This window comes from Panicum virgatum, chromosome 8K, assembly GCF_016808335.1.
Source record: "Panicum virgatum strain AP13 chromosome 8K, P.virgatum_v5, whole genome shotgun sequence".
Lineage (NCBI taxonomy): Eukaryota > Viridiplantae > Streptophyta > Magnoliopsida > Poales > Poaceae > Panicum > Panicum virgatum.
In genome coordinates this window covers 14078362-14101601 of record NC_053143.1, presented here as the reverse complement: position 1 = coordinate 14101601, position 23240 = coordinate 14078362, and the positions used below count along the sequence as shown (strand labels likewise).

The 23240-nt window shown below is 45.2% G+C and overlaps 1 pseudogene; it reads left to right on the top strand.

Moving 5' to 3' along the window:
• Positions 1–11801, top strand: part of LOC120645480 — a 49520-nt pseudogene extending 37719 nt beyond the window's left edge.
• Positions 11802–23240: the final 11439 nt, after the last annotated feature.

The following is a 23240-nucleotide window of genomic DNA, read 5'->3' as shown; positions in this document are numbered from 1 at the left end:
TGGCACACAACAAAAAGAACTCGGGCTCCTCCGGGTGCCAGGGTTGCCACTCCTACACCCGACGGACGTACAACTCCAGGCGGGCCTACAGGCCGCGATATTTCTTTCTGAAACTGGATTAATGCTAGAGGAGGCAACGGGGCAAGTGGAGGCGGAAATCCCTGCCGCTCCCGTTCTTACTCCATTCCCGCATGGAAAACCTTTTGTCACTGAGGAAGAGGAGAAAAGTCTAGGCACGCAGATGTTCAATTTGCATAGATGGTACCTGCGAATGTCGAATGACGAAGGAAAATGTTTGGAGTCAAGTATCGTGACCATGATTTCTTCCGCGGGGAGGACGACTTCTGGGTGTACTTCGAAAATTTATATCACATTTACCATCGGCAAGCCCTCGACGCCTCTATCATCACCATTTGGGTTTTGTAAGTATCACTTATCTCTACATTAATACTTTTTGTTAACAAGAACATAATTATATGTGTGCATTGTAAAATTTCTATTGTATCGTTTAGACAGGAGACCCAAAGAAGCCGAAAACACGGATGGCACCATCAGATCGGCTTCATGTCTCCTTTGCTAGTCAACCAGAAAGTGCTCAACGAAAATTATAAGGAAACATGCCAAAACATGTACGATTCGTTGACTAGGCAAAATTACAAATCCTATATATTCATACCATACAACTTTGGGTAAGGCTTGGTCGACTCAATCCTCTGTTATATTACTAAATAAATACTAAGTCGTCTAATGCATGTATGTATATATCCTATCTATATCTACAGTTATCATTGGATTTTACTCATACTTTCCGTATAGACCGGCAATCTTATAGTCTTTGACTCAATGAGAAATCCAAATTCCGCAATCCAACATATCCTAGATCCCTTGAACAGGTAAGTTCAGTTTGCACAGTCAAATCATTTTTATGTTAATAACAATTCCTGAATATCAAACTTAACTTTGAGCGCAGGGTTTGGAAAAAATTTGCGAAAATAACAAAGGACGTGGTCAATGGAGGCCCGAACTGAACGTTAACATGGATTTTCCGGTATGTTGATTGATAAAGATTTGTCTAGTTAAGTATGTAATCCTAAATTGTTCTAAATTGAGTAATTTATTTGCTTCTCCTTAAGTGTGCGAAACAACAACAAGAAACTGATTGGTACGGGTACTATGCATGCGACTACTTGCACATCATGACTCCATGCGGGAAGGCTACTGATGAAGATACGAGAGTACGTCCAAACCGTTCACTAGTACATTTTCATATTTGTACTAACACACATGATGTTAATCCTTTTCTCCTAAATGATAGATGTCTCAAATGGGGGATAAATGTTACTCTACTGATCGGATCAACGCCGTGTGCGAGCAGCTCACCGGATTTATTTTGAACGAGATCTTGGATCCTAGAGGCGAGTTCTACCATGACGGTCACATCCATAGAGGACTTCCATCGAGCTCCTGAGGGGACCAGTAGTTGGACTACAAACATGACTTGTACATTTGTAAATATTTTTAAATGTTATGCCTTGATGTTTGTAAATTTGTAAATATATTAGTTCATCTAATTAGCTTAATTATATGCTCGCATTTCACTTTTAGTTAGTTTCAAATATTATCTGAAAACGAACACGAACGACTAATGAACGTGTAGTACTGTAGAGCTTGAGTGTGTTTAGCAATTATAAAAGAATAAACAATAATAAATATAACAAACAAAACTAGATTTGGAAAAAAAAGAAAAAAGTCATTGGTACCGGTTGGAAATACCAACCGGTACCAAAGGGGCTGCCACCTTGCGTCAGCGTGGCAGTCTCTTTGGTACCGGTTGGTCTTTCCAACCGGTACCAATGGAAGCCTAAGGCACCGGTTGAAAAAGCCGGTGTCTAAAGGCGAGGCCATTGGTCTCGGTTTGCGGGAACAGGTTAGAAAACTGGTGCATAAGGGTGTTTCCAACCGGTTCCCATGGCGTGTTTTCTAGTAGTGGCAAGAGGGCGTGCGTTCTGTCCCGGTGTGCTTACCAGCCAACAAGCGCGTGATGCCGCCTCCATTCATGGACTCAGATGGTCCTCAGTTTGGCACCACCAAAGAAGCCAGGCCTCAAGGATCCAACAAACACGGCGGCGGCGCAATCATTCCCTGAGTGGCAAATGTAAAGGATCGTGCTCGATCGGCAAAACAAGATGCGCCATGCTCAAGCTAGTGTAGTGCATGCATTGCTTGCTCGTGGGAGTAGCCGGCTGGAGGGATGGGCGACCAAGAGGCGGCGGCGACGAAGAATCGCGGGAGCAGAAAATATTTCCCGCAGAATTCATCTCGTGGGGTCACAATTTTTTATTTTTGAAAGTAAAAATGGAGTACTCTTGGAAATGACCTCTTTTTTGCCTCCCCATATTTATTTGGGGAGTTGTCAAACAACAAAATTTGGAAGAAAAAATTTCAAACTCTTCGAGATGCTCTAAGCGGCCAAGATTTGGGGCTCCTCATGTGGCCCACTACTGTTCATGTGGGGGTCCATGTGGGACCTGCATACTGTTTAGGTGGGACCCAGGTACTGTTTAAGTGTGGGTCCCACATGGACCCCACATGAACAGTGCATGGGACCAACATACTATTTAATTGGGACTCACACATATAATATATTTAATTATTCTATATATATGAAAATAATAAAATAATTTTGTATACTACTTTTAGCTCTACTATTTATTCGATTTTGTTTTCACTTGGTAAACTTGCAAAATATAATTGAATCATCCATTCATTTCTAGTTTTATCTTCTTTTCTACCAAAATCAACAATTAGTGTAAGCCAATCCATCAACTATACCTACTAACATACAAAAAATGAATTCCTACATGTACTATTTATGCAGGACCCACATGGGTCCAGCGTGCTATTCAGGTTCTACCCACGTAGTATTCAGTTGGGATCCACCCACAAAATATATTTAATTATTTTCTATATATGAAAATAATAACCAGACTTCATATACTACTATTGGATTTTGATTTCACTTGGCAAACTCGCAAAATATAATTGAATCATCCATTGATTTGTAATCTTATCTTTTTTCCTAACCAAAGCCAGTAATTAATGTAAACAATCCATCAACTATACCTACTATAAATTTCTAATCTTATCTTCCCTACGAAAGCCAATAATAAATGTAAGTCAATCCATCAACTGTACCTACTAACATAAAACAAAAAATTTCTAAGAAAAACATATCCATACATTTAGCGCGCTCTCGGACTTTAAATTACTATGCCTATCTACCGTAACTTTCAGAATTCTTTCAATACATCAACACGTTGTTAAAATACATGAACACGATGTTGCTTTGACTATAGTGAATGATAATATATTTTTATTATTGCGAGAATCAATTAGTGCTAAATATAGGTAGTAAATAAGAGCAAACACGGTCATTTTACCTTCCTGTTAGTTTATCCTAGAATCCTTAGGATGACTTGCTTTTTAGAACGGAGGGAGTAGTAGTTAATGTCGTTAGTAATTACGCATACCACTTAATTTTGATTCAGGAGTACGTACTAGACGTAAAGTATTGTTTCACGCACCCAAGCTATAGATTAGCATTATAAATTATACTGTACCAATTTGAGTTTGACCGCATATTTTACTTTTGCCTCTTCGGTTTTATAATCTAGCTATATGTGTGTGCATAAGCAGAGGTCAGAAAAATGGATGAGAGAGAGGGCAGATCAACTCAAGGGTCAAGTGCGCCGGATGTTTGTGCCCAGCAAATCTATGAGCGTAGCCGACACGTTGAGTTTGGTGGACACGCTTGAACGCCTTGGCATAGACAACCATTTCCATAAGGAGATCGACGCGGCATTGAGCCGTATCAACACCGAGAAGGATTTTGACAGCTACAACGACCTGCATACTGTTGCGCTCAGGTTTTGTCTGCTTAGACAACATGGCTTCTGGGTATAAGCAGGTATGACTGGGCTGGGTGTATCTACATGCTTGCATGGCTACAGGAAGCTATATATATTATAGCCAATGTTATATTTTTATCCGATCATCACTTCACAAATTTGTTTTGTTTGATGGCATGTAACTTTTTACAACCGTGGAAAGTCAAAAGTGAAATACTTTTTACATGATTATATTAATTGAACACTTTTGATGAATATATGCAGATGTATTTGACAAATTCAAAGATAGTACGGGCAATTTCAAAATGGATTTGACCACTGATCCTAGGGGGCTGCTTAGCCTGTACAACGCAGCTCACATGGCGGTTCCTGGTGAGACGGCCCTAGATGATGCCATCGCTTTTGCTAGGGGCCACCTAGAGCTTGTAATAGGCAAGCTCAGGTCACCGATGGCGGAGCAGGTGTCTCGCGCCCTCGAGATACCACGCCCTCGGTTCGCGCGACGATTGGAGGCCATGCACTACATCACAGAGTACGAGCAAGAAGATGCGCACGACACCGCAATGCTCGAGCTCGCGAAGCTGGACTTCAACATAGCCAGGTCTTTCCACCTCAAGGAGCTCATGAGCCTCTCCTTGTAAGTCCTCCATACCTTCTTTTCCTTCCATCGTTTAATCATCATTTATTTATATATCTTAGGTTCCATTTAGATCTATAAACTAAACTTAAAATTTAATCCAGTAGGTGATCCCAATAGGTAGATTAAAATATATAAAAAAAATTAAGTTTACACCCTCAAACTATCATAAAAGTCTAATTTCAACCTTCAACTACGAAACTGGATAACAGAGGCTATCAAATTGTTGAAACCAGAAAAAGTTGGCCCGAAGGTGGTTTCACATTTTGTGAGAACTAAAAATATTTAAATTTGAAATAAAAAATTATAAGTAATTCATTATAAATAAAAAATATGAAATATGTATCGGAAGTTTTCTAAAAATATAATCTATCTATTGGAATGATACTTGTCGGTTATTCAGATCAAACTTTTTTGTATTCATAATATCTGGTTGCTTCTAGTTATTTCTATTATTTTTAAATAACTAATATCTAGTTATGATTTAAAACGAATTAGTTTTGATTTTTTAGAATTTTTATTTTCAAAAAAAATTTAAAGCCACCTTCGGAACCATCCTAAGGGTCAAATTTATCCAGTTTTGATAGTTGGATGGCCTTTGTCATCCATTTTGTAGTTGAAGGTTGAAAATTGAAGTGTACGACAGTTTGAGCATGTAAAATGAACTTTTTTCAAATATAAAATATAGACTAAAGTTTAAGTTTAGTTCTACTCCAACTAAAGTTTAGTCCATTTACCCTCAAAACTCATCTATTTTGGACTAAGCAATCAGCGGACTGCGAAAAAACCAAACTACCCCTCACTATGGGCATGCGAGTACAATAGCAGCAAAATCCAATGGCAAAAAAGTACTTTTTTATTTCTATATGGGTTACACATAAAGTTTAGTCCATAAATCCAAACATATTTTACTAAAGTTTAGTCACCTAAAATTTGGTTCGTACTAAAGTTTAGTCCTAAATAATTCAAACAAGGCGCTAGATGCATGCATTAGATTCAAACCGGATCTTATTATTAGCTGGATGCATGTGTTAGTTTCTAATTTTATCTGAAGGTGGTGGAGGGGTCTTTATGAAGATGTGAACCTAACCTACACTCGGAGTCGCATCGTGGAGTTATACTTCTACGCCAATGGATTGTTCCATGAGGAGGAACACTCGCGCGCAAGAATAATACTCGCCAAGGTGTTTGCTGTTGTTAGGCTCTCCGCACTCGTCACTCTCTAAATTCACTCTATAAAACGAATATTCCTACCTGGTCATCAAGATTCTCCTCTCTATATTCAGTTTCTCCGCGTTCATTCACTCACTAAATTTCTACTCTATACCAACTACCACGAGTGGGGCCGACGTGTCATAATTATTTTTCCTTTTTTTACCCCCCTCCCTCCCCACTCTCTCTTTCTCTCCGACCGCGGCCCCACTCTCTCTCCCTCCGCCACCGCGCCCCTCCTCCCCCTACCACCACCGCCGGCCACCTCCTCCGGCCTCCGCCGCCGTCCACCTCCTCCTCCGGCGGCGGGCCTCACGATGCGGCGGCGAGATCCGGGCGCGGAGGCCGAGGCCCGTGCGGCCGGTGCCCGAGCGGGCCCACGCTCCGCCCCTGCCCCCCGTGGCCATGGCGGCGGCGCTGCCCGACTGCTGGCGCCAGCCTCAGGGCGGGACGGCGCTCCCCGACTGCCTCCCTCCGTCGCGGTGCACGCGTGGCACTCGCGGACGCCGCGTCGCCGCCATGTCGATCGGGCAAGGCTCGCCCGCGCCGGCGACCCACGCGGCGCGGCGGCTCGGCCATGGAGCGGCGGGGCGGGGCGGCCTCCGCCTGCACCCCTCCTCCTCCCTCCTCCCTCCCTCCCTCCTCCCACGCCGGCCGAGCGCACCGCGGCGGCCATGGCGAGGCGCCGCGGCGTTCGCCCCCCTCCCTCACTATCCGGCGGTGCAGGGGGCGGGGGGGAGGAGCAAGGGCGCGCGTCCCCATGACGGCCGGCCCGCGTGGGTCCTCCATCTGTTGCGAGCTTGGCCCGCGCCGGCGAATCGAATGGCGCCGCCCGCTCGGCCTCGGCTCCCTGGCGCGGGGCCGGCGGAGCTCGCCGCCGCCCCCGCTCGTCGCCGCGTCCCCGGCTGCCGGCGCCGGACTCAGGGTGGGACGGCGCGAGGTCGGCCATGGCAGGGCCGCGCGCGTGCCCCTCCTCCCTCCCTACCTTGACGCGGGAGCGGGCGCGGCGCAAAGGCCTCGGCGCGCCGGCGTGGCCACGGCGCGGTGGCCTCGGCAGGGTGGAGCTACCGCGGCCTCCCTCGCCGGCCGCGGCCACTCCTTCGCCTCTCTCTCTCTCTCTCTCTCTCTCTCTCTCCTCTCCCCATCTCTTCTTCCACCGGCGGCTGCCTCCCCAAGCCCGCCGGCCGCGCCCTCCTCCCTCCCTCCCGGCCGTGGAGCTCCCTCCGCGCGGCGGCTCATGGGACGGCGGCACAGCGGCCGAGCTCCGTGCGCGGCAGGGTAGGGAGGTCAGTGCGCGGCGCACGGCGGCCATCCCTCCCCGGCGGCCCGCCCTCCCTCCTCTCCGGCGGCCCCCTCCGCGCTCGTCGGCCGCGTGGTTGGGATGGCGCGCGAGTTTTCGTTTTCAACCCTAGCGCCTAGGCACAGCTGCAGTGGGCGGGCACGGCGCTGGCGTCGGAGCGCTGCCCGGCGCAGGAGGAGGAGGGGGAGCAACGGCGCCTCGCCACAGTGGCAGGTCCAGTACGTCCGCTTCTTGCTCTGGAAATAGCGAGCGGAGGGGCACCCTGAATCATAGAGAGTGGATTACAGCACCCCGCTGCGGGGATTTTTTCGCTAAAGCGGTACTCCATCCCGGTACAGAGTGGGATGCAGTAGCCCACTGTGGAGAGCCTTACCCTGATCGATGACACCTACGATACTCAAGCCACCTTGGAAGATGCCCGGATACTAAATGAAGCAATACAAAGGCACGATAAGTTAATTTATTTACTTCAATTTGGCTAATATCTACTGCAGGCTATAGATAGGGTGTTAATTGGTGACCTTTAGGTATACCTCCATCTCTTTTAGTTCAAAATTTTCTACTACTTCTTCAAAATGAGATCTTAATTTAGAAAATTAGTATAAAACTTTGAACTAAAAAGAGTTGGAGGTGCACCTAAGAATCATCAATTAACACCCCTAGCTATAAACTTACTCACTTATCTTATATAACTAACGGTGATGACACTCTCTTTTTGCTAACTATGCATTCTACCCCCAAGGATAGATCCGGAGCCAACTATTATGGGGAATTATTTGGTTTCAGTTTGAGAAGCCATCTTACCCTACATGCATGTGCACATAATTTCCATTTATAAAGGAAATTATTCAAGACAAATATTATATAACCAAATATCTATATACATATATATTATTGGAGTTCATATATATATATGTTTACATACACATACATAGATATGCTTAGATATATACACATATATATTTACATACACATATTTTTAATTACATATATACAAAGTGCCTGAAAAGTTTTACACAATATTATCGTATTTGCTCCTATTGTCAATGTTCGACTCTCCATCATAGTAGAATTCGCCCTTTTCTGTCGAGGACTTGCTTAACAATAAATCCACACAAGGCTTCTTGAATCGCTAGAATCCTTTCCTTTGGTATAAGTTGATCGTACAACGCCTGGACCTATGGAAAAGTGGGAATATTAATTGCGACTATTTACTATACGAGTTTAAACATTGACAAAGTTTTTTACTTACTTCCCTCTCCCAATCTCTATACTTCTTTCGAGGACCAACTAGACCATGGATGTTCCCGCAAACATAGTATCTGCATAAATTATTGCCTTGTGCCTGCCTCATACACTTTAAGAGAAAAGAAGTTATTAGGTATCTATATGAATATATAATAAAAGTAATGAAACGTGCAAAGAATCATCCAGTACGTACCGAAAAATCTGTCTTGAATTTTAGTTTGTTGCTGTATTTACCTTTATGATTTTTGATGAATTTTTTCCAAACCCTGTGCATGATTGAGAACAATTAAATTGATGTAACGAATGATTTCAAAGTAACGGTGGCTGAGGGAGTAGTAGTAGAATTGCATTTTCAAAATGTCAGTCATGTCTTTGTATTGTTCTGGATCTCTTGAGTCCATAACTATCACTAAGCTCTTCTTGGGAATTATGATAAGTAGTACCCAGTGATCAATGCAAGATTATACGGAGGCAGTTCTTGGTAGGGTTTAAACAATTCAATTATATAGAATTAGAAAGAGTTAGATGGTAGGAAATACTCGCGCAAAGTTGTAATAAGGAAACAGTATTTTATGCTTATAATGTTGAATGGATAAGTACTTGGATAAGCAGTCAAATATCTTATGAGGCTTGTCACGAGATTCTTACAATTTACAGTCATTGGTGTTTCCAACCGGGACCAAAGGCCCCTGCACCCCCCCCCCCCCGCCCGGGTAGCCGTTGGGCCTGAGACAAAAGCCCCTTTTGGTCCCAGGCCCAACAGCGGCTGGGACAAATGTGCCGGATCAAAGGCCTATTCTGTAGTAGCGTGGAATGATGACTCTACCATCATGTTGATACTAATCATATATGCATGTGATGCTACTCCCTCTGTTTCTTTTTATACCACATATACTACAATTCAAGAAAAAATTAAACTTGATAAGTTTTGGTTAACAGATAACCAAATTGTGCAAGCTAACTTATATGTTATTATCAGCAGATGGGATGAAAGTATGGTTACCACTCTACCAGAATACCTGCGGGTGTTGTACATCAAACTTCTGGAGACTATCAATGAAATTGAGGACCTTTTGGAACCTTGCGAGATGTACCGCATGCCTCACCTGATAGAAATGGTACTTATTACTATCTGGTATTCATCACGCTGTCGAGTATTAGCTCCTAATTTTAGGAAGAAAACGTAAAGTACATAGTTTATAGTCCATGTCCTTCCAAGGCCGTATCTTGTGATGTATAAGTTTCTAGTACGTTCAGTTGCTGCCATTCAAGTTTCTAGTATGTTGCTGGTTGGCTCTCGAGCAAAAGTTTTATAAGTTTATGATTTTCTCTGGTTACAAACACGCAAAGTATATCTTGGAAATTAAAGTATTTTCCTAGTCTTAATTATGGATTTCTTAGATATTATAACTAAATTCTTATATAAAATAGTGGTCAAAGTTGCACAATGAAGACCACAAAAATCAATAGCATTTTTTACTATACTAGTGGAGATGTACATGCCACATGCACGTATTTAATTTTCCTTCCATCAAGAATATTATTTATTTTCTTTCCAAAAATAATACACGTCTTTTATTTCCTTCCATAAAATAATAATATCAATTATTATCCTTCCAAAACAAATAATGCCGCGAATTATGGGCATGTGCAAAAGAAAGTAAAGTGTGTGCCAAAGGAAACTAATACGCGGGTACAAAAGGTGGGTATAGAAAATTACTACTGTAAAAAGTATTAGCTTTTCGGTAGAAACATTTTTCTAATATAAAAAAATGGGTCTGCAGCCTCTTTCGTCAAACCTTTTGGCCCGATAAAAGGAACCTTCGTGAGTGATATGATGGGCCTAATTTTGGTGAGAAAGAGTTTCAAGTATTTCACATAGGTTGCTATTAATAACATGAGGGGAACGTCCCCACAGGCACGTCACTCCGCTCTTGTGCGAAGGAGTGCACGGATCTTTGAAGAATGATCTTTATATACACACGTACACAAGCTCACGCTATGAACAAATACATGTCCTACCTCTCTGAAAGACTAGACCGGCATATTTCGAGATTGACAAAGTCATAGCTAGTAAACGTGTCTTGTTGTTAACTAGCTCATCACGTTAATATTACAAGCTATTAATCGCACATCTCTGTAATCGTACGTGTGCAGTTAAAATTGCTAAGCGGATATTACTTTAAGGAGGCGGAATGGTTTCACAGAAACTATATGCCAAGCTTCAAAGAGAGTGTAGATTAGTACGTTATGTCGTCGGCAGCGCCGGCAGTATTCATTGTGGCCCTTGCTGGCTTGGGCAAACGGGTAACCAAAGAAGCATTCGACTGGGCAGTCAACATACCTGACATGGTGCTTGGATCTGCAGAGACCGGTCGCTTCCTCAATGACATTGCATGTTACAAAAGAGAAGAAGAAAGTAAGTTTGCTGCACTTCTTCTCCTGCGAGCACCTTCTTCTCTAGCCACCTCCTCCTCTTCTCGTGAGCACCTCATCTTCTCCGGCGAGCTCCATTCGGGTTAGAATTTTGGGTTTGGGTTTGGGTTAGGGTTTTAGATTGAGGGAAGGATTGGTGTATATCGTATCTAAAGGAAAGCCCAGAGAGCCCGCTGGATCGGCGGTGGTTGCGGGTTGTGGGCAGTGAGGCTGGTGGCGGTGGTGCCGCCGGGCGGGTGGTGGAGGACGGCAGTTGGGCGGTGGTGGGGCGGAGGCAGGTGGCAAGGCAGGCGAGGTCGAATATCTTAGAGGAGGGGAAGGGAGGGATTGGAGTAGGGCGGCGCTCGTCGGCGTCGAAGGCGACGCTAGCGAGGCAGGCGGTGGGGGTGAGGGTGGGGGTGGAGAAGGATCGAGGACGGGGAGGGCGTGCGCCACGGATGGCATGAGCTAGCAGCGGGGGCGGTGGCTCTGGCAGCAGCGGCGGGGCGGAGAGGTGGGAGCGTCGGGGGCAGGAGGGTGCGATGCGGAAGAAAACCGTGCGGGGAGGAAGCTGAGGGAGGAAGAAGATGATAAGGTATAGGGCCCACGCGGGATTTAATATGGTGGGGGCCTCGCGATAGCAATATACAGAGAGAGTTCTCAGCCTAGTTGCCTCCTATATGAAAATGTTATTATAGATGTTTTATAAATTACTTAAGCATAACTACAGTTTTGTTTTTTTCATAATAATACACTTAAAAGTTGGTAAGTTATATATGCACAGCTAGGACGAAAGAGCAAATTGGATCCGAGCAGTTCGTTCGAGTGCTACATTGAGGAGCATGGCGTCACAATGGAGAATGCAATGGTGACATTTGACATGATGGTAGAGCATGCGTGGAGGAGGATCAATCTGGAATGTATGGAGGTTGACCGCGGAATACTACCGACGGCACGGGTAGTGGTGGACATGACAAGGCTGATCAAGCTGTGGTACTTTCAGGGCAGGGATGCCTACACTTTCAATGTCAGCCTCAAGGAGACTCTTATCTCCCTGTTCCTGAAGGACTTCCTTGCCTAATAAGCCTAGTCAATATACTGTTCCTGAAGGACTTCCTGTTTAATAAGCCTAGGCAATATATAGTTCCTGAAGGACTTCCCTGTTTAATAAGCCTAGGTAATATACTCTTTCTTGTTTTTGAAAGGGCCATATGTGTTCTTGCCCCTACTTTATAGTGTAATCGTAACTTTATCCTTATTTTTCAAAACTTTGTGATTTTGCACTTATATTAAAAAGTCAACATGATTTTGACCCTAGTCAATGCGATTTTGCTCCTAGTTAGTGATCAAAATAGGGGAAAAATCATGTTAAATAGGGGCAAAATCATAATGAATTGCAAATAGTAACGGTAAAATCACACAGACAAGAAAAATGAAGGTATAATCACAATTGCACTTCAAAGTAGAAACAAGAACACCGCTTATCTCAACTGTATATTGTCCGTCCAGTTGCAGTAGAAACTCGGTGACATGGTCGAGTCAAATACAGCTTTCGAGCTCTTTCCCGTGAAAACATCTGTTCACTAGAGTTTTATCTTATCGATACCCTTACCCTAAGTTACTACCAGACTAGCTACTAACAAAGATGGAATATACCCCAAAGTTAAAAGCCGGTTAAAACATGGTACCTGGGACCTTTCCTTTATAGTTCTTTTTGGAAGAAAACCTTTCCTTCTGTTGACACCCAAAATTGGCACGACTCAGGTTGTCTGGACAATCTGGGCAGACAGGTCAGACCTCTTGTACAAACCGGTCAGACCGGTCAAGAAAAGTTTGTCAAATCATCAATTGGACTGCACCATTACGTAGATCTCATCGAGACGATCGAAATTCATATATGGAACGTCCAATTTGGAGTCCGGATGAGAAAGTTATGCCTCCCAGAAAACCTGCTGTAACACCCGAAATTTAAAATTGTTTGAAATAAAAAAAAAGTCAAATGATGTTTGTGTTTGTAAAAAAAACAACAAACTTTCTTTCTGAGTGACTCTCTTCTTCCAGCCCGGCCCAGTTCTCCCTTCCTTCCCTCCCTTTCTTTCTCTCCTGCTCAACTCCCGCTTGACCCAACAACAATCCTGGCCCAACCTCTCTCAGGCCCAACTGGCCTCCCTCCTCTCCCTCTCACCGACATGTGGGGCCCACCTGTCGGGCTTGTCTTCCTCCTCCAGCGCCTCGCCTCCCCCACTGTCTTGAGCGCCGTCGGCCGTCCCCCTTCGCGCCGGCCGCTCCCCTCTCGTGGCCGCTCGCCTTCCCCTTCCCCCACTCCGGCTCGCATCCAGTGCACAGTGAAGTGCCGCCGCAGTCCCCTCGCTTCCTCTTCTTCCTCGGCCGGTAACGGTCGCGCCTCATGGCCTTAATGGTCGGGCAAGCTCTCCCGTGCCCTCTCCTCTTCCTCTCCCTGCCGACCTTCCCTCTCCCCTTCTTCGGCCTATAAAGCATGCGCCGAAGCCCCCTTGCCCGCTCCTTTCCCCGCTCCTCGCTCCCTCTTGCACGCGCAGCGCCGCCGCTGTGCTCGGAGCGCCGCCGCACCGTCGATCTCCCTCTCCGCCGCCTTTCCTCGCTAACCAAGCGCCACTGGAGCTCCGCCTTGAGGTGAGAAAGGTAGCCATCTCGTTTCCCTCTCGTTCTCCCTCTCCTGCACTGAGGATTGCTCGCCGGAGCACCACATCCGCCCCTCGCCGCCAAGCGCCTCTCTTCGTACGCCAAGTCCCCTCCCCGACCCCACCATCTTCTTCCCCGTGCTCTCCTCTCTCTCCTCGGCCAAACCCCACGCGAAATGGAGGCCAGACGCTCAATTTCGAGCAAGTCCGGCAAGGCGCTGCCGCCTCTGCTCGCCGCCGGCGATCTGTGCCGCCGCCTGCGCCGCTCGCTCCGCCCCGAGCCACCAGCCGCGTGCTCATCCGCGCGAGCCGAGCCCTGCCTGCCAAGCCGAGCCGCGAGCCGCCTACCGAGCCGCCGAGCCGCCCAAACCCGATCTGTGCCGTTGGATCGAGATCCAGCGGTACAGAATCAATATAATCTGAGTCAATTCCATCAACATACCGGTCAACCCTTGGCCTTTGTGCAAAAGAGCCCCTGGGTTTTCTGATAATTAACCCGCGCTCCGCAGCAGTTCAAAAATAATTCTAAAAAGGTCCTTTCTTTTCTGTTTTAGCCCCTAAACTTTCTAAAATTTGTACCCGCCGTCCAGGACTTTTGCAAGCTAGTCCCTGTATCTAATGTTTATTTGCAATCTAGTCCCTGGTTTCTTCAGATCTAACCCCAGGAAGTTCTGTTTCTTCGCAAATAAGCCCTCTGAAACCTTGTTTTAGCCATAACTTCCTCGTTTCAACTCCGATTTCAGCAATTCTTGCGCTCACGCAATCCATGGAACGCGTACAACATCTTTATCACCATATCTTTATCTATTTTAACAATTTTATGTCTTGTTTCTTATTTTGTTGTATGTTTTGCTTGTGTGATCGTGTAGATGACACGCTGTTCGAGGGAAATCAAGAGCAGCGGTTCGAGGAAGAGACTCAGAAGTTTGGCAAGAAAGGCAAGTGGATTTCTCCCCCTTCACATTTCGTTTTGTCCCAATAATAGCATGATAATTCACTTTATTTTATTATTGAATTGCATAAATTTGATGGCACTCCTATTAAGGACTTTACCTAGACTTTTACCCCAAAACCTTGAACATCGGGTTTAATATCTCTGTTCGGTAGAAATGCTTAGATGCTTAACATTGGGAATGGTTATATCATAATATTTTAAGAATTGTTAATCATGCTTTATATATGCTGTTATGTTGTGGTTAATTACAAGATCATATGATTTGATTGGAACATAGAGAACCACCCAGGAAAATAGTACAACCACAAGGACCACATGGCTCTGGTCTTGGCTGAATAATTAGAGACTCTAGTTTAAAGCGGTCTTACCGAAAGGGCAAGAGGGGCGGCGGTTGTCGGGGTATAACCCGGTCCTCTTGGGAAGTGGGCTTTGCTAAGACACTATGCCCATTAGGGAGGTTTATACTCTACTACTGCTCCGGAAACCTTAGCGGACTACTTCTTACTAGGGAATCTTTGTAAAGGCTTCGTAGCGTCCCTATGCAATCACACATCGGAAGTGTGGTATTGTGCCTGATTAGCACAGCGTGGTTGGGTCCAAAGTTCTTCGAAACTTTTACGCGACTTGTGGATAAAGTGTACAACCTCTGCAGAGTGTTTAAAACTGATATATCAGCCATGCTCACGGTCATGAGCGGCCTGGACCCCTCACATGATAATTGAACTTGAAGAATAAATTAAATTGGTTCGTTGGTATGTGTTGGATCCTTTATGGTTATATGTTTAAGTGGGTTGGTATAAACTTACATCTAGTAAATAGGTGCCTGCTAATAAAATTTGACCAACTAAAATGCTACCTGCTATAAACCTCAGCCTTTTCTTGATAGCCTTGCATTTTCCCCCACTTGTTGAGTACCAACCATAAGTGTATTCACCATTGTCTAATTGCTGCTCAGAAGAGAACATCGGAATGGAGAACTACAACAACTTCAAGGAGTTCTTGGCGTGCGTTCACCAGTCAATTGCCCGTGGGATTGGATGAAGCTTTGTTGAAGATTTTGTTTAGGATATCGGTGGAACTTCTAAAGACCTTTGTGTCTATTTATCAGAGTGTAATAATGTTATGTACTCTCTCTTGCTTACGTTTTGGACATTGTCTTTGATATATTTCACTTATGACGTCTATCATATGTGTGTAAACTTGATCCTGGCGCACATATGAGATGCATCTGGTTTCTTTCTGAAATCGGGTGTGACAGAAGTGGTATCAGAGCTGTGTTGACTGTAGGACGCTAGCCTAGATAGAAATGGTCGAAATTAAGGACTCATTTTCTAGCCAGCCATGTCAGCTTCCTAAAACATCTTATGTTCTCGTAAAAATCTATTTTATTTTCTTGTTCTTTGTTTCCTTTTTGGTTTTCCAATTATTCTGAGTTTTGGGTTCTTGTCTGGATCAAGAAGACTGCTCGCAAAAGCACCAGACTTTCTAAGGTTCACATCTCTCCCGCTTAGCCAGCTTCCTCAGCTGCCCGTCAAAGAACGAAGCTGAAGAAAAAGAAAAGGAAGAAGTCTGCCTCTACTTGAGACAAAGGATGGCCATATCATGGAACTTGAGTCAGATGGAAACCTCTTGACCTCGGTAGCATCACCATCACCAACAACACCAGGACCCCTCACCGTTGGTCTAGACTAGGTTCTTAGGTTGGTTATCCCTCTAAGTCTGTCTCGTTAGAACCGTTCTTGTGAGGGCGTGCGATGTAATAATGCATGATTTGTGAACAAGTGTTTGTTTTGGAGTTTTGTTTTTGCTTCTTTAAATAAAATGTTTAAAACATGTTTTGGGTTCATATCTTGGCTCTCTTCTACCTCATCCACCTTTATCGGTTCACCATTCTTATCCAAGACTCATCCCTCTAACAGTCATATGGTAAACACCAGGTCAGGAGGAGGTCAAAACATCCCAAGCACGAGACGTGCTCACATAATTAACCAGCAGAACCAAGTGCCACCTCCACCACCAAACCCAGAAATGGAATAGTTCCTAGCAGCTCAGATGCAGCTTTTGCAAAATCTCACCACCACTATTCAGAACCTGCAAGCTCAGCAAAACCAGCAACCACACCAGATGCACCAGCCACCCAGAGATAAGCATCGCGAGTTCATGAGCCATCATCCTCCAACATACTCTCACTCGGTGGATCCTTTGGATGCTGATGATTGGTTGAAGATCATAAGTAATAAGTTAGAGATAACGCAGTGCAATGACCGTGAGAAGGTCTTATATGCCTCAGGACGTTTAGAAGGATCTGTAGCTGATTGGTGGGATGCTTATACTACGAAGCACGCCAATGCAGATGCCATCACTTGGGAGGAATTCAGGAATAGTTTCCGTGAACATCATATCTCAGCAGGTGTAATTAAGCTCAAGCAGAAGGAGTTTTTGGCTTTGAAGCAAGGCAACATGTCAGTCAGTGAGTATCGGGACAAGTTCATTCAATTGTCTCGTTACGTGCCTAACGAAGTTGATACTGATGCAAAGAGACAGGATCGCTTCCTGGATGGTCTTATAGGTCCACTCAACTTTCAACTGTAGAGTCACACATTCCCGAATTTCTAGGCACTGTTGGACAAGGCTATAGGCTTGGAAAGCAAGTGTAATGAACTTGGTGAACAAAAGAGAAAGTTCCAATCTCAGGGACAGTCCAGCAGCAATACTCGTCCCCGCTACAACTCATCGCAGAGAATTCAGTCTCATTCCAGAGGACAAAGTGAAGGCTATCAACAGAATCAGCAATCTCCCCATACACCTCAACAGTCCCAGTACTCCAACCAGCAAACGCAACACACCCCGAACCAGCAACAGAACCATTCGGGCAATACAATTGGAGCACCAGTACGGCCTAACAATCCAATTATGCCAGTTCATCCCAATGGTTGTTTCAGATGTGGTGAATTGGGGCATTATGCCAACATCTGCCCAACGCGCAACATGCAGACTCCTCAGATTCAGAAGAACAGTGGTCAGAGAACTGGACAACAATCGTCTCAAGTGCGCACTAGAAATTCCAACTCTCCAGGCAACAAGGGTCAATAGAACTACATACATGGTTGAGTAAATAATGTGATAGTGGAGACAACTCAAGATGCTTCAAATGTTGTGTTCGGTACGTTCCTTGTCAATTTATAACCTGCATCAGTTTTATGAGCATGAAGCTACTTGAGAAAGAGAAGACGAGTTTATCGCAGAATTCCCTCAAATGTTCTCTAATCTTTCCGAATCTCGAGGATGAGATTCTCTTTAAGGAGGGTAGAGTTTGTAACACCCGAATTTTAAAATTGTTTGAAATAAAAAAAAGTCAAATGATGTGTGTGTTTGTACAAAAAAACAACAAACTTTATTTCTCTTTGACTCTCTTCTTCCAACCCGGCCCAGTTCTCCCTTCCTTCCCTCCCTTTCTTTCTCTCCTGCTCAGCTTCCGCTTGGCCCAACAACAATCCTGGCCCAACCTCTCTATCAGGCCCAACTGGCCTCCCTCCTCTCCCTCTCATCGATAGGTGGGGCCCACCTATCGGGCTTGTCTTCCTCCTCCAGCGCCTCGCCTCCCCCACTGTCTTGAGTGTCGTCGGCCGTCCCCCTTCGCGCCGGCCGCTCCCCTCTCGTGGCCGCTCACCTTCCGCTTCCCCCACTCCGGCTCGCATTCAGTGCACAGTGAAGTGCTGCCGCAGTCCCCTCGCTTCCTCTTCTTCCTCGGCTGGTAACGGTCGCGCCTCATGGCTGGCCAAGCTATCCCCTTCCTCTCCCTGCCAACCTTCCCTCTCCCCTTCTTCGGCCTATATAGCATGCGCCGAGGCCCCCTAGCCCGCTCCTTTCCCCGCTCCTCGCTCCCTCTTGCACGCGCAGTACCGCCGCTGTGCTCGGAGTGCCGCCGCGCCGTCGATCTACCTCTCCGCCGCCTTTCCTCGCTAACCAAGCGCCGCCGGAGCTCCGCCTTGAGGTGAGAAAGGTAGCCACCTCATTTCCCTCTCGTTCTCCCTCTCCAACAACGAGGATTGCTCGCCGGAGCACCACATTCGCCCCTCGCTACCAAGCGCCTCTCTTCGTCCGCCAAGTCGCCTCCCCGACCCCACCATCTTCTTCCCCGTGCTCTCCTCTCTCTCCTCGGCCAAACCCCACGTGAAATGGAGGCCGGACGCTCGATTTCGAGCAAGTCCGGCAAGGCGCCGCCGCCTCTGCTCGCCGCCGGCGACCTGCGCCGCCGCCTGAGCCGCTCGCTCTACCCGAGCCGCCAGCCGCGTGCTTACCCGCGCGAGCCGAGCCCTGCCTGCCAAGCCGAGCTGCGAGCCGCCTACCGAGCCGCCGAGTCGCCCAAACCCGATCTGTGCCGTTGGATCGAGATCCAGCAGTCCAGAATCAATATAATCTGAGTCAATTCCATCAACATACCAGTCAACCCTTGGGCTTTTTTCAAAAGAGCCTCTAGGTTTTCTAATAATCAACCCGCGCTCTGCAGCAGTTCAAAAATAATTCTAAAAAGGTCCTTTCTTTTCTGTTTTAGCCCCTGAACTTTCTAAAATTTGTACCCACCATCCAGGACCTATTCTTTTGCAAGCTAGTCCCTATATCTAATGTTTATTTGCGCTCTAGTCCCTGGTTTCCTAAGATCTAACCCTAGGAAGTTCTATTTCTTCGCAAATAAGCCCTCTAAAACCTTGTTTTAGCCATAACTTCCTCGTTTCAACTCCGATTTCAGTGATTCTTGCGCTCACGCAATCCTTGCAACGCGTACAACATCTTTATCACCATATCTTTCTTTGTTTTAACTATTTTATGTCTTGTTTCTTATTTTATTGTATGTTTTGCTTGTGTGATCGTGTAGACAACACGCTGTTCGAGGGAAATCAAGAGCAGCGGTTCGAGGAAGAGACTTAGAAGTTTGGCAAGGAAGGCAAGTGGACTTCTCCCCCTGTATATTCCGTTTTGTCCCAATAATAGCATGATAATTCACTTTATTTTATTATTGAATTGCATAAATTTGATGGGACTCCTATTAAGGACTTTACCTAGTCTTTTACCCCAAAACCCTGAACACCGGGTTTAATATCTCTGTTGGGTAGAGATGCTTAGTTGCTTAACATTGGGAATGGTTATATCATAATCTTTTAAGAATTGTTAATCATGATTTATATATGCTGTTATGTTGTGGTTAATTACAAGATCATATGATTTAATTGGAACATGGAGAACCACCCAGGAAAATAGTACAACCACAAGGACCACATGGCTCTGGTCTTGGCTGAATAATTAGAGACTCTAGTTTGAAGCAGTCTTACCAAAAGGGCAAGAGGGGCGGCGGTTGTCGGGGCAAACCCAATCCTCTTGGGAAGTGGGCTTTGCTAAGACACTATGCCCATTAGGGAGGTTTATACTATGCTACTGCTCCGGAAACCTTAGCGGACTACTTCTTACTAGGGAATCTTTGTAAAGGCCTCGTAGCGTCCCTATGCAATCACACCTCGAAAGTGTGGTATTGTGCCTGATCAGCACAGCGTGGTTGGGTCCAAAGTTCTTCAGAACTTTTACGCGACTTGTGGGTAAAGTGTACAACCTCTGCAGAGTGTTTAAAACAGATATATCAGCCGTATTCACGGTTATGAGCGGCCTGGACCCTCACATGATAATTGAACTTGAAGAATAAATTAAATTGGTTCTTTGGTATGTGTTATATCCTTTATGGTTATATGTTTAAGTGGGTTGGTATAAACTTACATCTAGTAAATAGGTGCCTGCTAATAAAACTTGACCAACTAAAATGCTACCTGCTATAAACCTCAGCCTTTCCTTGATAGCCTTGCATTTTCTCCCACTTGCTGAGTACCAACCATAAGTGTACTCACCCTTGCCTAATTGCTGCTTAGAAGAGAACATCGGAATGGTGGACTACAACAACTTCAAGGAGTTCCAGGCGTGCGTTCACCAGTCAATTGCCTGTGGGATTGGATGAAGCTTTGTTGAAGATCTCGTTTAGGATATCGGTGGAACGTCTAAAGACCTTTGTGTCGATTTATCGGAGTGTAATAATGTTATGTACTCTCTCTTGCTTATGTTTTGGTCATTGTCTTTGATATATTTCACTTATGACGTCTATCATATGTGTGTAAACTTGATCCTGGCGCACATATGAGTTGCATCTGGTTTCTTTCTGAAATCGGGTGTGACACCTACACCCCGGTCTGACAGGTCAGACCGGTCCAGGGGCGGTCAGACCGGTCCGAAACGCAGAATCCAAGTTAGGAGTTGTATTTTGAGACGAGATTTGTAAGGGTTTCGACTCCTAATGGGTACAGACCTCCCCATACTATATATATGAAGGGCCACGATGGATTGAGGGTAATCCCAATCGATTCAACAAATCATACCTTACTTTTATCCTCTAAACCCTAGCTTTTCCAACCCCATCTGCTATTCTTCGCTCGTCTCTACGGTGTTCGATTGCGTTCTGAGTGGCCTGCCGACCTCAGAGCAACCCTAGCTCCATTAGCTCCGACGGGGTCCCTCCCAAGCTCTTGGTTCTAGGTCTTCGCCGTCTTCCTGGAGCACCGGTCTGCTATACCGGTCTGACCAGTCGGCGCAGGGAGGCTGCTGGTGTTGATCATTTTGACGATCTTGTTGTGCGTTCTAGCGCGTTCGAGTGTGTGACCAGATTTTGCGTCAACACACTTTTTGGCGACTCCGCTGGGGTACGATTAATTTGGTTATTCAAAACCAATCTAATCTACTTCCTAGAAAAAGATGGGCGTCATCACCGACCTCAACGAAGGCAACATCTCCGCATCTATCAAGGATCTAAGTGAGGAGGAGAGTCAAGATTACTTGGTGGCCAGGAAACACTTCATGTCACAATTCTTGAAAGGATTCAAGAAAGATGAAAAAGGCCAAGTTACAAGGATTCAAGACTTAGTGATACCCTCCTTCACGCTTAAGGATAAGCAAGTCGAGGTAATAAGCAATGTAAACACTTCATCTCCCGACTTGTTTAGCCAATTATCATCTATGATAGATCAGAAAATTGCTGATATGTATAAACCCACGAATGATTTGTTTGGTGATTTAAAGGGTCAAGTAGAAATTATGAAAAAAGGCAAATCTATAGATGATAATTGTGCTTTCCAAACTCCTTGCTTATCGGCTATGCCAGCATATTCTCAGCAACCATAATACGGCATGCCGATAGATTATTTTGCAGGGCAAACACCACCTCCTTCATCGGTCCACGTATGACCGATCAAACCGGTCCATGTGACCGGTCAGACCGGTCAAACGGGTGAGATGACCGATCTGACCAATGCTTTGGTAGTCAGCCTGCCGATTGCGTCAACTCCTTGTTCGGCAGCTTCTAGCCGAATAAATGAGTTGAAAAATTATGTGCCACCTCTGCTTTCACAAGAATCTGGTTCTCTACACAAATCGATTTTTGATAATGTACATGGAAATTCTCTGGGGCGTGCACCAAAGAGTTCGATTCAGACGATGGAACAAGATGATCCCATAGCACATCGTCTTAATTCTGCATCACAAGCATCCACGAGTAGTAGATGTGAAGCCGATCTTGCTAAATTAAAAGAAGATCTGGCTGGTCACAATGAAGCTAAGTTTTCAGGTTTGACATCGGTTAGGCAAGGTCAGAATGAGTCTGTCTTGGATTATTTCCAAAGATTCAAGGCTATAAAAAACCAATGCTTTAATTTGACAATTTCTGAAAAAGATTTGGCGAACTTGGCTTACAATGGTTTGTGTTCTTACTTGAAAGAAACACTCGATGGTTTTGATTTTATTACTGTTAATCATTTGCAAATGAGAGCCATTGGTTTAGAATTTAAATTTAAGAATGCAAAAGATACTTTCAAAACTCATCAGTCCATGCATGTTGATTGTAAATTTGATTCAGATGATGAGAAAAAGGAAGTTGCTGAGTTCATATGGCCATCAGAAGCTAAGCCATACGCTTGTTCATCGCTTAAGCTGATTCCGAAGAATCGGCAAGAACAAGTTCGTTTTACATTTGATGTTTTTAAGTGTGATCGCATATTTGATGAATTGCTTAAAAGTGGAAACATCAAGTGTTCTCATGTCATACTGCCGCTTGAGGACTAGAAACGGCATGCATATTGCAAGTGGCATAATTTTTTTTCTCGTGCAACTAATTATTGCAATGCTTTTCGTCGAAGAGTCCAATCGGCCGTTAATGAAGGACGATTGGAGATGCATGAGATCCAAGTTGACAAGACGTCATCCCCAGTTCATACCATTGATCTAGATAATGCCAAGGTACTCATTCGGCCAGAACAAGCCGAAGGAGCTAAAAGAAAAAAATGTCATTATTGGTGAGCCAAGGCTGAAGAATGTCAATGACAAGATTCTGGCTAGGGAAGTGACATTGGAGAAAGGTCCTGATGGTAAGGAGCCATTAAAAATTACTGTCAAAGCTTCAAAACCCGGGGGGCAAGAAAGTTCCTCGCGACACATGAGTTGGCGTGCTGCCCAGGCACGACCGGTCAGACCGGTCCGCCAAAAAGCCGACCCAAAACTTTCAAACCTAAGAGCCCGAAAGTTGGTACTTGGAAGGTTAATGAATCAAAGGTGCGGGAAAAGGTTGAGAAGCAGAAACTTACTTTTGATCAATTACTGAACAAGTATACGAAGGCCGTTCCAAAAGATCGGCCACTAAAAAAAGAATCAAGTTCATCTCTGCGTCAAGGCAAGCGTTCTTCTCCTAGGAGAGAATCCAGCAAGTGTAGGAGTGATAGCACTACGATGTTCCCTCCTTAGAAGGTGTATGCTACTATGCCGTGGGAACCACCGGCATCGGGTTTTTCTTATCCTGCTTGGGAGCATGAAGGATTTTGGA